The sequence below is a fragment of the Ursus arctos genome, chromosome X (assembly GCF_023065955.2).
Source record: "Ursus arctos isolate Adak ecotype North America chromosome X, UrsArc2.0, whole genome shotgun sequence".
In the NCBI taxonomy this organism is placed as follows: domain Eukaryota; kingdom Metazoa; phylum Chordata; class Mammalia; order Carnivora; family Ursidae; genus Ursus; species Ursus arctos.
Genome location: NC_079873.1, coordinates 49,559,382 through 49,574,447, shown reverse-complemented (window position 1 = coordinate 49,574,447; position 15,066 = coordinate 49,559,382). Strand labels below are relative to the sequence as shown.

Here is a 15,066-nt window from a genome sequence, read left to right as displayed (position 1 = left end):
ACAGATTTAGACGTCTGGCACTGTCAAATGTTTTTATTCTAATAAACTCTATGAGTGTCTGCATATTAATGTCATAGTGAAAGCTCCAGCTGTCAATAGAAAAGAAAAATCCCTAAAAAATTCATGAATTAGACTTCTTTTAACATATCAGCTTTGTATAAGGTGACTTTATAATTTTTCATCCAAATTAGAACACTTTTGGGAGTAGAGGGGAGTACCCTATTTTTTTTCATAATAATATTTTTATTATATTATGTTATTCACCATACAGTACATCCCAGGTTTTTGATGTAAAGTTCGATGATTCATTAGTTGCATATAACACCCAGTGTACCATGCAATATATACCCTCCTTACTACCCATCACCAGCCTATCCCATTCCCCCCCCACCTTCTGAAGCCCTCAGTTTGCTTTTCAGAGTCCATAGTCTCTCATGCTTCATTCCCCCTTCTGATTACCCCCCCTTTATTTACCCCTTTCTTCTACCGATCTTCCTAGTTCTTATGTTCCATAGATGAGAGAAACCATATGACAATTGTCTTTCTCTGCTTGACTTATTTCACTTAGCATTATCTCCTCCAGTGCCGTCCATGTGGCAGCAAATGTTGAGAAATAGTTCTTTTTGATAGCTGAGTAATATTCCACTGTATATATGGACAACATCCTCTTAATCCACTCATCTGTTGCAGGGCATCTCGGTTCCTTCCATGATTTAGCTATTGTGGACAATGCTGCTATGAACATTGGGGTGCATATGGCCCTTCTCTGCACTACGTCTGTATCTTTGGGGTAAATACCCAGGATTGCAATGGCTGGATCACAGGGTAGCTCGTTTTAAAATTTTATTATTTTTTAAATTTTTTATTTTTAATATTTTTTATTATATTATGTTAGTCACCATACAGTACATCCCTGGTTTTTGATGTAAAGTTCGATGATTCATTAGTTGCGTATAACACCCAGTGCACCATGCAATACGTGCCCTCCTTACTGCCCATCAACAGCCTATCCCATTGCCCAATCCCCCTCCCCTCCGAAGCCCTCAGTTTATTTCGCAGAGTCCATAGTCTCTCATACTTCACTCCCGCTCTGATTACCCCCCTTTCTTTATCCCTTTCTTCTCTTACCGATCTTCCTAGTTCTTATGTTCCATAGATGAGAGAACCGTAGGACAATTGTCTTTCTCTGCTTGACTTATTTCACTTAGCATTATCTCCTCCAGTGCCGTCCATGTTGCAGCAAATGTTGAGAAATCGTTCTTTTTGAAAACTGAGTAATATTCCATTGTATATATGGACCACAACTTCTTAATCCAGTCATCTGTTGAAGGGCATCTCGGCTCCTTCCACAATTTCGCTATTATGGACAATGCTGCTATGAACATTGGGGTGCATATGGCCCTTCTCTTCACTACATCTGTATCTTTGGGGTAAATACTGAGTAGTGCAATGGCTGGGACATAAGGTAGGTCAATTTTTAACTTTTTTTTTAATCATTTTTATTTTGTTATATTAGTCACCATACAGTACATCACCAGTTTTTGATGCAATGTTCCATGATTCATTATTTGTGTATAACACCCAGTGCACCATGCAATATGTGCCCTACTAAAACCCATCACCGGCCTATACCAATCCCCCACCTTCCTCCCCTCTGAAGCCCTCAGTTTGCTTCCCAGTGTCCACAGTCTCTCATGGTTACCCCACATTCATTCTTCCCTTCCTTCTCCTACTGATCTTCCTGTTTCTTATGTTGCATAAATGAGTGAAATCATTTAGCCATCAGGGAAATTCAAATCAAAACCACACTGAGATACCACCTTGCACCAGTTAGAATGGCAAAAAAATGACAAGGCAGAAAACAACAAATGTTGGAGAGGATGTGGAGAAAGGGGATCCCTCTTACACTGTTGATGGAATGCAAGTTGGTACAGCCACTTTGGAAAACAGCGTGGAGGTCCCTTAAAAAGTTAAAAATTGAGCTACCCTATGATCCAGCAATTGCACTACTGGGTATGTACCACAAAGATACAGACGTAGTGAAGCGAAGGGCCATATGCACCCCAATGTTCATAGCAGCATTCTCCACAGGAGCTAAATTGTGGAAGGAGCTGAGATGTCCTTCAACAGATGACTGGATTAAGAAGATGTGGTCCATATATACAATGGAATATTACTCAGCCATCAGAAAGACCGATTACACAACATTTGCTGCAACATGGATGGTACTGGAGGAGATTATTTGGAATTTTTTTGCATCTGTATTTTATTTTATTTAATTTGTTTAGCAAAATTTTTATTATGTCAGTCACCATTCAGTACATCCCTAGTTTTTGATGTAAAGTTCCATGATTCATTACTTGCACATCACACCCAGTGCACCCTGTGATATGTGACCTCCTTACTACCCATCACCAGCCTTTCCCATTCTCCCACTCCCCTCCCCTCTGAAGCCCTCAGTTTATTTCCCAGAATGCATAGTCTCCCATGGTTCATTGCCCCTTCTGCTACCCCCGCTTTCTTCTTCCTTTTCTTCTCCTACTGAACTTTCTACTTTTTTTTTAAATTTTCTTTATTATATTATGTTAGTCACCATACAGTACATCCCTGGTTTTTTATGTAAAGTCCGGTGATTCATTAGGTGCGTATAACACCCAGTGCACCATACAAAACGTGTCCTCATTACTACCAATCACCAGACTATCCCATTCCCCCACCCTCTCCCCTCTGAAGCCCTCAGTTTGTTTCTCAGAGTCCATAGTCTCTCATGCTTCATTCACCCTTCTGATTACTCCCCTTTCCTCTATCCCTTTCTTCCCCTATGATCTTCCTAGTTCTTATGTTCCATAGATAAGAGAAATCATATGATAATTGTCTTTCTCTGCTTGACTTATTTCACTTAGCAATATTTCCTTCAGTGCCTTCCATGTTGCAGCAAATGTTGAGAACTCGTTCTTTCCGATAACTGAGTAATATTCCATTGTATATATGGACCACAACTTCTTAATCCAGTCATCTGTTGAAGGGCATCTCGGCTCCTTCCAAGATTTAGCTATTGTGGACAATGCTGCTATGAACATTGGGGTGCATATGGCCCTTTTCTCACTATGTCTGTATCTTTGGGGTAAATACCCAGTAGTGCAATGGCTGGGTCATAGGGTAGCTCAATTTTTAACTTTTTAAGGGACCTCCACACTGTTTTCCAGAGTGGCTGTACCAACTTGCAATCCCACCAACAATGGAGGAGGCTTCCCCTTTCTCCACATCCTCTCCAACAATTGTTTCTTGCCTTGTCATTTTTGCCATTCTAACTAGCGTAAGGTGGTATCTTAGTGTGGTTTTGATTTGAATTTCCCTGATGGCTAATGATTTTGAACATTTTTTCATGTGTCTGTTAGTCATTTGTATGTCTTCATTGGAAAAGTGTCTGTTCATATCTTCTGCCCATTTTTTTATTTGTTTATTTGTTTCTTGTGTATTGAGTTTGAGAAGTTCTTTGTACATCTTGGATACCAGTGTTTTATCTTTAGTATCATTTGCAAATATATTCCCCCATTCCTTGAGCTGCCTCTTAGTTTTTTTTACTGTTTCCTTGGCTGTGCAGAACATTTTTATCTTGATGTAGTCCCACAAATTTATTTTACCTTTTGTTTCTCTTGCCTTTGGAGATGTGTCATGAAAAAGGTTGCTTTGGCCGATGTCATAGAGGTTGCTGCCTTTGTTCTCCTCTAGGATTTTGATGGATTCCTGTCTCACATCGAGGTCTCTCATCCATTTGGAGTTTATCTTTGTGTATGGTGTGATAGAGTGGTCAAGTTTCATTCTTTTGCGTGTAGCTGTCCAATTTTCCCAGCACCATTTATTGAAGAGACTGTCTTTTTTCCACCGGGTGTTTTTTCCTGCTTTATCAAAGATTAGTTGCCCAAAGAGCCAGGGGTCCATTTCTGGGTTCTCTATTCTGTTCAGTTGGTCTATGTGTCTCTTTTTGTGCCAGTACCATGCTGTCTTTGTGATCACAGCTTTGTAGTACAGCTCGAAATCCGGCATTGTGATGTCCCCAGCTTTGTTTCTCCTTTTCAACAGTTTCTTGGCGATTCAGAGCCTTTTCTGGTTCCATACAAATTTGAGGACTATTTTTTCCAGTTTTTTGAAAAATGTCATTGATATTTTGATCAGGATAGCATTGAAAGTGTCGATTGCTCTGGGTAGCATGGCCATTTTAACTATGTTAATTCTTCTGATCCATGAGCATGGAATATTTTTCCATCTTTTTGTGTCTTCTTCAATGTCTCTCAAGAGTGATTTATAGTTTCTAGAATATAGATCCTTTCCGTCTCCAGTTAAGTTAATTCCAAGGTAACGAATGGTTTTTGGTGCTATTGTAAATGGGATTGATTCCCTAATTTCTCTTTCTTCAGTTTCATTATTCGTGTATAGAAAAGCAACTGATTTCTGAGCATTGATTTTGTATCCCCCCACATTACTGAATTGCTCTATTTTTTAAGTTTTATTATGTTCCCTCTAGATATACTTTGTAGAGTTTTTATCTTGAAGGAATGTTGTACTTTGTCAAATGCTTTTTCTGAAGCTATTGAGATGATTTTATGGTTTTAATCTGTTTTGTTTTTAAGGTGATGGCTCACATTGCTTTATTTGAGAATATTGAATACACTTTCATTCCTGTAATCAATCCTACTTGATTATGGTGGATGATTTTTTTTTTAGTGTATCACTGTATCATATTATAGATATAGATACTGGTGTATAGGTTTTTTTTGGTATTGTCTTTATCTGGTTTTAGTATCATTGCAATGTGACCTTATAGAATGAGTTTGTAAGGTTTCCTTTCTCCTCTATTTTTGAAATAGTTTGAGAAGAATAGGTATTATCTCTTCTTGCAATTATAGATAGATTTCACCTATGAAGCCATCTGGTCCTGGACCTTTGTTTGTTGTTGTTGTTTTTTTTAATTTCTGATTCAGTTTCATTGCTAGTCTTTGGTCTGTTCAAATTTGGTATTCCTGAATCAGTTTTGTATGGTTATATGTTTCTAGGATTTCATCTATTTCTTCTAGCTAGTCCAATGTGCTGGCACATAATTTTCCATAATATTCTCTTATAATCCTTTCTATTTCTGTGGTGTTGGTTATTATTTCTTCTCTCTCATTTCTAATTTTATTTGTTTGAGTCTCCTCTTTTTTGTGATGAGTCTGGCTAAAGGTTTATCCATTTTGTTAATATCTTCAAAGAACCAGCTCCTGGTTTCATTGATCTGTTCATTTATTTTTTAAGTCTCTATTTCTTTTATTTCAGCTATAATCTTTATTACTTTCTTTATTCTAATGGATTTGATTTTTTTTCTTTTTGTAATTCCTTTAGATATAAGGGTATTTTTTTAATTGAAGTTTTTCTTGCTTCTTGAGATAGGCTGCATAGGTATGATCTTCCCTCTTAAAACAGCTTTTATTTCATGCCAAACATTTTAGATCATTGAATTTTCATTTGTCTCCATGTATTTTTTTAAAATACAGTCTTTTATCTGTAGTGTCATTTGCAAATATATTCTCCCATTCCGTGGGCTGCCTCTTAGTTTTTCTGACTGTTTCCTTGGCTGTGCAGAAACTTTTAATCTTGATGAAGTCCCATAAATTCATTTTATCTTTTGTTTCTCTTGCCTTTGGGGATGTGTCATGAAAAAGGTTGCTTTGGCCGATGTCGTAGAGGTTGCTGCCTATGTTCTCCTCTAGAATTTTGATGGATTCCTGTCTCACATCGAGGTCTTTCATCCATTTGGAGTTTATTTTTGTGTATGGTGTGAGATAGTGGTCAAGTTTCATTCTTTTGCATGTAACTATCTAATTTTCCCAGCACCATTTATTGAAGAGACTGTCTTTTTTCCCACCGGATGTTTTTTCCTGCTATATCAAATATTAGTTGCCCAAAGAGCCGAGGGTCCATTTCTGGGCTCTCTATTCTGTTCCATTGGTCTATGTGTCTGTTTTTGTGCCAGTACCATGCTGTCTTTGACATTTTGACTTCTTCTTTGCCGATTTGAATACCTTTGATCCCTTTTTGTCGTCTGATTGCTGTTGCAAGGACTTCTAGTACTATGTTGAAAAATAGTGGAGAAAGTGGGCATACTTGTCGAGTTCCTGATTTTAAGGGAAAGGCTTCCAGGTTTCCCCATTGAGAATAATATTTGCAGTAGGCTTTTCATAGATGGCTTTTGAGATTGAGAAATGTACCCTCTATTCCTACACTCTGAAGAGTTTTAATCAGGAAAGGATGCTGTATTTTGTCAAATGCTTTTTCAGCATCGATTGAGAGGATCATATGGTTCTTGAGTCTTTTCTTGTTGATATGATGTATCACGCTGATTGATTTGCGAATATTGAACCACGCTTGCATCCCAGGTATGAATCCCACTTGATCGTGATTGATAATCTTTTTAATGTACTTTTGGATTCTATTAGCAAGTATCTTGTTGAGGATTTTGGCGTCCATATTCATTAGGGAAATCGGTCTGTAATTCTCCTTTTTGAGGTGGTCTTTGCCTGGTTTGGGGATCAAGGTAATATTGGCCTCATAAAATGAGTTTGGTAGCTTTCCTTCTGTTTCTATTTTTTGGAATAGCTTTAGGTGAATAGATATTATTTCTTCTTTGAATGTTTGGTAGAATTCCCCAGGAAAACCGTCCGGGCCTGGAGTTTTGTTATTTGGAAGGTTGTTTATCACTGACTCAATTTCTTCATAATTAATTGGCCTGTTTAAGAAATCAATTTCTTCCGGTTTCGATCTTTGTAGTTTATAGGTTTCCAGGAAGGATTCCATCTCTTCCAGATTGCGTAGTTTATTGGCATATAGCTGTTGATAAAAATTTCTAATAATCCTTCCAATTTCAATGGTGTTCGTTGTGACCTCTCCTTTTTCATTCATAATTTTAATAATCTGGGTCCTTCTTCTTTTCTTTTGGATAAGTGTGGCCAGTGGTCTCTCAATTTTATTGATTCTCTCAAAGAAGCAGCTTCTAGTCCTGTTGATCTGCTCTACTGTACTTCTGGTTTCTGCTTGATTGATTTCAGCTCTAATTTTGGTCAACTGCTTCCTCGTGCGTGGATTAGGCCTGCCCCTCTGTTGCTGTTCCAGCTTCTTGAGGTGAGAATATAAAAACTGCATTTTAGATTTTTCTATTCTTTTGAGTGAGGCTTGGATGGCTATGTATTTCCCCCTTAGGACTGCCTTTGCAGTATACCTTAGGGTTTGGACTGTTGTATTTTCATTCTCATTGGTCTCCATAAATTGTTTAAATGGATTTTTGATTTCCTGGTTTATCGAGTCATTCCTGAGCAGGATGGTTCCTAGTCTCCAAGTGTTTGAGTTTCTTCCAAATTTTTCCTTGTGGTTGACTTCCAATTTCAGAGCATGTGGTCTGAGAATATGCAGGGAATAATTTCAGTCTTTTGGTATCAGTTGAGACCTGTTTTGTGACCCAGTTCATGGTGTATTCCTGAGAATGTTCCATGGGCATTAGAATAGAATGAGTATTCTTTGGTTCTGGGGTGTAGTGTTCTATATATATCTATGAGGTCCAAGTCATCGAGTATGGCATTCAAAGCTCTTCTTTCTTTGCTAATTTCTTGCTTAGGTGATCTGTCTATTGCTGATAGTGGAGTGTTGAGGTCTCCTACTATTAGTTTATTTTTATCTATATATCTCTTTATTGCGGTTAAGAGTTGGCTTGTGTATCTTGCTGCTGTGTATCCATATATATGGGGGCACATATATTTATAACTGTCATATCCACTTGTTGGATACATCCTTTAAGAATAATATAGTGCCCTTATGTGTCTCTAACTATAGTCTTTAGTTTAAAATCCAATCTGTCTGATAAGAGAATTGCTACCCCAGCTTTCTTTTGATGTCTATTGGCGTGAAAGATGGTATTCCATCCCTTTACTTTCAGTCTGAATGTATCTTTAGGTTCAAAATGTGTCTCTTGTAGACAGCAAATGGATGGGTCATGTCTTTTTATCCAATCTGCAAACCTCTGGCTTGATGGGAGCATTTAGGCCATTTACACTGAGACTGATTATTGACAGATATGATTTTAATGATGCCATGTTGCTAGTAAAGTTATTGTTTCTATAGATTGTGACTTTCTGTTCTGTATCACTCTTGGGGTCTTTTTACTTTTATAAAACCCCCCTTAATATCTCCTGTAGGGCTGGTTTCGTGGTTATGAAATTGGTCAATGACTGGAGATTCTGGAAGGTCTTTATTTCGCCACCAATTCTGAATGACAGCCTTGCTAGATAAAGGATCCTTGGGTGCATGTTTTTCTCTGAAAGAGCTTTAAAAATGCCCCCCCACCATTTCTCTCATTCCAGGTCTGTGTAGACAGGTCTGATGTAATTCTGATGCCTTTGCCTTTGTACGTGAGAAATTTCTTTGCCCTGGCCACTTTCAATACTGTATCCTTGGATCTAATATTTGCGAATTGTACTATGATGTGACGTGGCATAAGTTTGTCATGGTTGAGCTTGGGAGGGGTCCTCTCTGCCTCTTGGACATGAATGTTTGTTTCCCTTGCTAGAGTAGGGAAGTTTTCAGCTACAATTTGTTCAAGTATCTCTTCTAGACCTCTGTTTTTCTCCACCCCCTCGGGGATGCCAATGATTCTGACATTGGAACATTTCACTGAGTCAGTAATCTCTCATAACCTACATTCCTGAGTGTAGATTTTTTTGAGTCCAAATTCTATTTTAGCTTTTTCTTCTACTAGCCCATCCTCCAATTCACTGATACTTTCTTCTGCCTCATTCACCCTGGCCATCAGAACCTCTAGTTCTGACTGCATTTGGCTCATAGAATTTTTAATTTCTGCCAAATTCGCTCTCATTTCTGCCCTTAGAGATTCTATATTCTCATTAACATTTCTGTTAATACTTTTTTCAAGTCTACACATCATCTTGACCATTGTTACTCTGAATTCCATTTCTGATACTTTGGTTACATCCATATCCATCAGTTCTGTGGCAGAGGCCACAGACTCATTGTCTTTTATTTGCTGGGGGGGGGGGGATTTCTCCTTCTTGTCATTCTGATGAAGATAGCTTGTGGGGTTGTCCAGAGCCCAAATTATTGACCGGGACCCAGACTGTGCACCCTTGTTTTATAGGAATCTTAGGGATGTGGGCTTCTTGATTTTTCAACCTGCCTTCTGAGGGAGGATCCTGCCACGCCGATACTCAGGCAACCCTGTTTGGGTAGAGTTTCTGTGTCCCCTGCGAGGGGGGATGGGGATGGGCACACTGTGAGCAGGTATTTCCAGGCTTTTGTTCTCTAGCGGCTTTCCCTGGCGGTTTGCTGTGCCTCTTCTGAGTGTCAGAGCAACAGTGGCCGAATCTCAGCCTCTGTCTCAGAACAGAGTGATTGCAGACCGTTCTCCACTAATGTTCTGGCCACTTTAACTCTGTTTCTGTTGGTGCTCCTCAACCCTGCAGCATCCCAGGATGTGCATCCCACACCTGGTGTCCCAGCCCTCACTTCCAGGGCCGGCGCGTCTCTGTCCTTTGTGTTTCTATCACCACCAGCCGCCAGCCACCCCTGCGCGCTCCTGGAGTTCCCGGTCTCAGTCTGGTTCCAGTGAGAACACCGGAGCTCCATTTCAGTCTGTAGGCATGCGTTCCTGGTTCATGGTCTCAGTCTGCTCTCTCACAGGTGCCGGTCCGCAAGTCTGCCCGCTCCCCCGTGCAATTGGCTACTGCTTCCTGGCGCCTGAATGTGGCAGCTCCCTCCCCCTTCTGTTTATCTTCTGATATCTGTGCGCAGTTTCATGGCTCCCTGCTTCATACCTCAATGCTTAGCACTGCAGATTTTCATTTGTAGAGATCCAGATGGATCTTCCTGCGTCTCACGCTGATTCCGTGGATTTTCAGTCTGGTCTGGTACCTATCCAACTTGACTCAAGGGACCGGCTGAAAAAAGGGTTCCCTAGTCCTCCGCCATCTTAACTCCTCTGCAACGGATATGTCAGTGGCCCATATGGGAATAGAACCCGCGACCTTGGCATTATCAGCACCACGCTCTAACCAACTGAGCTAACCAGCCACCCTCAGCCTCTCTTTTTATCTTATTTTTTCCTTCCCTTCCCCATGTTCATCTGTTTGGTTTCTTAAATTCCACAAATAAGTGAAATTATATAATAATTGTCTCTCTCTGATTGACTTACTTTGCTTAGCATAATACCCTCTAGTTCCACCCATGTTGTTGCAAATGGTAAAATTTCATTCTTCCTGACGGTTGAGTTATATATATATATATATATATATATATATATATATATATATATATATATATATATATATCTTCTTTATCCATTCATCTGTTGATGGACTTCTGAGCTCTTTCTAGAGTTTGGCTACTGTGGACATTGCTGCTATGAACATTGTGGTGCAAGTACCCCTTCAAATCACTGTATTTTAATCCTTTGGATATATACCTAGTAGTGCAATTGCTAGGTTGTAGGGTAGCTCTATTTTTAACTTTCTGAGGAACCTCCATGCTGTTTTCCAGAGTGGCTACACCAGTTTGCATTCCCACCAACAGTGGAAGAGGGTTCCTCTTTTTCTTCATCCTCTCCAACATCTGAAGAAAAAAATAAATAACTACTGAGACTTCTTTTTTGGTTGACATGTGGTCTGTTCTGAACAAGATTCCACATACATTTGAAAACAATATTTATTCCAAAGCAAATGAGCATAGAGGAAAAAAAAGAGAGAATGGAGAGAGAATGCAAACCAAGAAGGAGACTCATAACTATAGAGAACAAACTGATGGTTATCAGAGGGGAGGTGGGTGGGGGGATGGGTTAATAGATAATGGGAATTAAGAATGTGTGATGAGCACTGGGTGCTGTATGGAAGTGTTGAATTATTAAATTGTACACCTGAAGCTAATATGACACTGTATGTTAACTAATTGGAATTTAAATAAAAAATTTAAATAAAAAGAATGTGTCGCCTGCTGTTCTGGATGGAATGTTCTGAATATATCTGTTGGTTCCATCTGGTTCAGCATGCCATTCGAAGCCACTGTTTACTTTTGACTTTCTGTGTGGATGATCTATGTAGTGTTAAAGTACCCTACTATTACTGTATTACTGTCAGTTTCTTCCTTTATGTGTGTTAATAGTTGCTTTTTGTATTTTGGTGGTTGCATGTTGGGTGCATAAATATTTTTGCATTGTTATTGTACCATCTTGTTGAATTGTTCCCTTTATCATTATGTAGTGTCCTTCTTTGTCTCTTATTACAATCTTTATTTTAAAGTTTATTTTGTCTGATACAACTATTACTACTGCAGATTTATTTTCACTTCCATTTGCATGGTAAATATTTTTCCACCCATTCACTTTCAATATGCATATGTCTTTAGGTCTGAATTGAGTCTCTTGTAGGCAGCATATAGATGGGTCTTGCTTTTTGATCTGTTCAGTTACCTTAGGTCTTTTGATTGGAGGATTTTTTATGTTTACATTCAAAGTAATAATTGGTAGGTACGTAGGTATTGACAGTTTTTTACTTGTTTTATGGTTGTTTTGTAGTTTTTTCTCTGTTCCTTTATTATCTTGTTCTCTTCCTTTGTGGTTTGATGACTTTTCTTTATTCATGTGCTTGGATTTCTTTTTTGTTATTTTTTTGTGGATCTCTTGCAGGCTTTTGATTTGTGGTCCCCATTCAGTTCATATCTAGCATGTCATGCATATAATAGTCTGTATTACGTTGATGGTCACTTAAATTTTAATTCGTTCCAAAAGCAATAATTTTTTACTCCCCCACATGTCTTGTGTATATGATGTCATACTTCACATCCTTTTATTTTGTGAGTCCCTTGGCTGAAGTCTATTGATAGATTTGATTTTACTTATTTTTTCAAATTTTTATTTAAATTCTAGTTAATTAACATATAGTGCAATGTTGGTTTCAGGAAATAATTCATCACTTACATACAACAGCCAGTGCTCATCATATCAAGTGCCCTCCTAATGCCCATCACCAATCTACCCCATCCCCCACCCACATCCCTCCTTTACCTCTCAGTTTGTTCTCTATCTTTAAGAGTCTTCTATGGTTTCTTTCCTTCTCTCTTCCCCCCCCATATGTTCATCTGGTTTCTTTCTTAAATTCCACATATGAGTGAAATCATATGGTATTTGTCTTTCTCTGACTGACTTATTTCATTCAGCACAATACACTCTAGCTCCATCCATGTCAACGTGAATAGCAAGATTTCATTCATTTTCATGGCTGAGTAATATTCCATTGTGTATGTATAACACTTCTTCTTTATCCATTCATCAGTCAGTGGACTGATGTTCAACTATGTCGAACAGCAGTTGTGAGTTTGGGCATCTCTGTCTTGTTCCTGACCTTAGGGGAAAACTCAGTTTTTCCCCATTGAGAATGATTTTCAGGGGTGCCTAGGTGGCTCAGTCGTTAAGCATCTGCCTTCGGCTCAGGGCGTGATCCCGGCATTCTGGGATCGAGCCCCACATCAGGCTTCTCCACTAGGAGCCTGCTTCTTCCTCTCCCACTCCCCCTGCTTGTGTTCCCTCTCTCACTGTCTCTCTCTGTCAAATAAATAAATAAAATCTTTAAAAAAAGAGAGAGAGAATGATATTCACTGTGCTCTTTTCATAGATGACTTTTATGATATTGAGGTGTGTTCCTCTATCCCTCCACTTGGAGAGTGTTAATCAAGAAAGGATGCTGTATTTTGTCAAATACTTTTTTGGTATCAATTGAGAAGATCCTACGTTTCTTGTCCTTTCTCTTATTAATGTGATGTATCTTGTTGATTGATTTGCGAATGTTGAACCACCCCAGCACCCCAAGGATAAATCCCATTTGGTCATGCTGAATAATCCTTTCAATATACTTATTGGATCCTATTGGATAGTATCTTGTTGAGTATTTTGGTATCCATGTTTATCACAGATATTGGTCTCTAATTCTTTTTGATGGGGTAATGCTGGCCTCATGAAACATTAAGTTTTCCTTCCCCTTCTATTTTTTGAAACAGCTTCAGAAGAATATGTATTAGCTCTTCTTTAAATGTTTGTTAGAATTCCACTGGGAAGCCATCTGGCCCTGGACTCTTGTTTGTTGGGAGATTTTTGATTACTGCTCTGTTTCCTTGCTGATGATGTGTCTGTTCAGATTTTTTATTCTTCCTGTTTCAGTTTTGGTAGTTTATACATTTCCAGGAATGCATCCATTTCTTCAAGATTACCTAATCTATTGGCATGTAATTGCTCCTAATATGTTCTTAAAATTGTTTTTATTTCCTTTTTGTTGGTCATGATCTCTCCTTTTTCATTCATGATTTTATTAATTTGGGTCCTTTCTCTTTTCTTTTTGATATGTCTGGCTATGGGATTATCAATCTTATTAATTCTTTGAAAGAATGAGCTTCTAGTTTCATTGATCTGTTCTACTGTTCTTCTGGGCTCTATTTCATTGATTTCTGCTCTAATCATTATTATTTCTCTTCTCCTCTTTGGATTAGGCATTATTTTCTGTTCTTTCGCCAGCTCCTTTAGCTGTAGGGTTAGCTTGTATGTTTGAGATTTTTTAAATTTTTTGAGAAAGGCTTGTATTGCCATATACCTCCCTCTTAGTACCACCTTTGCTATAATCCTTCTCTGCACCTCCTACCTTGCATAAAGTGGTCACTTTTCTATTTGTAGAATTCCATCAATTCTTTTCTTACATCTGAGATTGAATTCGTAGGTGCTCAGAATGATTTGATAGTTTTTTATTTATTTTTTTATTTATCTAGATAAATTCAAGGGACCAGATGAAACAAAGTCCCTACTCTTCCACCATCTTGCCTCTCTAGCCTTCATCTTTTTTTTTTTCTTTCAGTTCCTTAGATTGGGTGATATCAATGGTCCTGTTTTCAAATTAATTTATTCATTCTTCTTCCTGCTCAAGTCTACCATTGAATTCCTCTACTGGATTTTTCATTTCATTTATTGTACTTTTCATCTCCAGAATTTCTATTTGCTTCCTATTTATAATTTCTTTCTATTTATTGATAATTGTTATTTAGTAAAATTTTATTCTACTGATTTTCTTTAATTCTCTGAGTATTTTAAGACAACTGATTTAATGTCTTTGCTTAGTAAAACAAATGTCTGGGCTTCTACATGGACAGTTTCTATTAATTTTATTTTTTCCCCGTGAGTGGGCCTTAACTTTCTTGTTTCTTTCCATGCCTTACAATTTTGTTGCTGTTGTTGTTGAGAACTGGATAGTTTGAATATTATAGTGTGATAATTCTGGAAATAAGCATCCCCCCATTTTAAGGGTTATGTTGCTACTTGTTTGGGGTTGTAGTTGTTTGATTAGTGACCTGTCTAAATTATTTTTTTCAAGACTATTTTTCATCCTGTGTGCAGACTAAATTCTCTTTCCATTAGCCTGTGGTCAGCTAGTGATTTGATAGAGATTTTTTTAAGTGACAAAAAATAGTCTCCCTTCTTTGAAGATAGGCTCTGTGTTGGTGTACACCTTCAGTGCTCAGCCATGCCATTTATCTCCCCTAAGCTCCACTTCCTGCTTGTGCAAAACCTAAAATTTAGCCATAGATCAAGGCTTCTGTCTTCACAGGTCTTTTCTGAGCATGTGTCCTATCCTGGGCATGTATCTGGTCTTCTGCATTCTTGATATATCCAGGAGCTTTTCCATGCCCATATTTTCTGAGGTACCAGCTTCCTAAGTCTTTTCCTTCTTGGTATTCTCAGGATGTTTGCTGCTTTCTCCAACTAATATCTCCTGCCCCAGGTGGCTGTGGCTAATAAATTTCCCTTTCAATTGTTTTGACATTGTCCAGGAGGCCACTCCAGCCCTGAGAAAATTCTCAGGTGGACAAAACTAGCCCCTGAACCCATCCTTCAGGAAACTACCAGGGAGATAAAAATATACAACTACATATTGTGAGAACAAGGCCTGTATTACCCATCTGGCACCAGAAAGCCACATTGGTAATATGATCCGTCAT

At 38.4% G+C, this 15,066-nt stretch overlaps 1 non-coding gene across 1 annotated transcript; it reads right to left on the bottom strand.

Moving 5' to 3' along the window:
* Window positions 1-10,036: 10,036 nt before the first annotated feature.
* Window positions 10,037-10,110, bottom strand: TRNAI-GAU (transfer RNA isoleucine (anticodon GAU)). The gene has a single exon. It is a non-coding gene; the product is annotated as a tRNA-Ile (tRNA).
* Window positions 10,111-15,066: the final 4,956 nt, after the last annotated feature.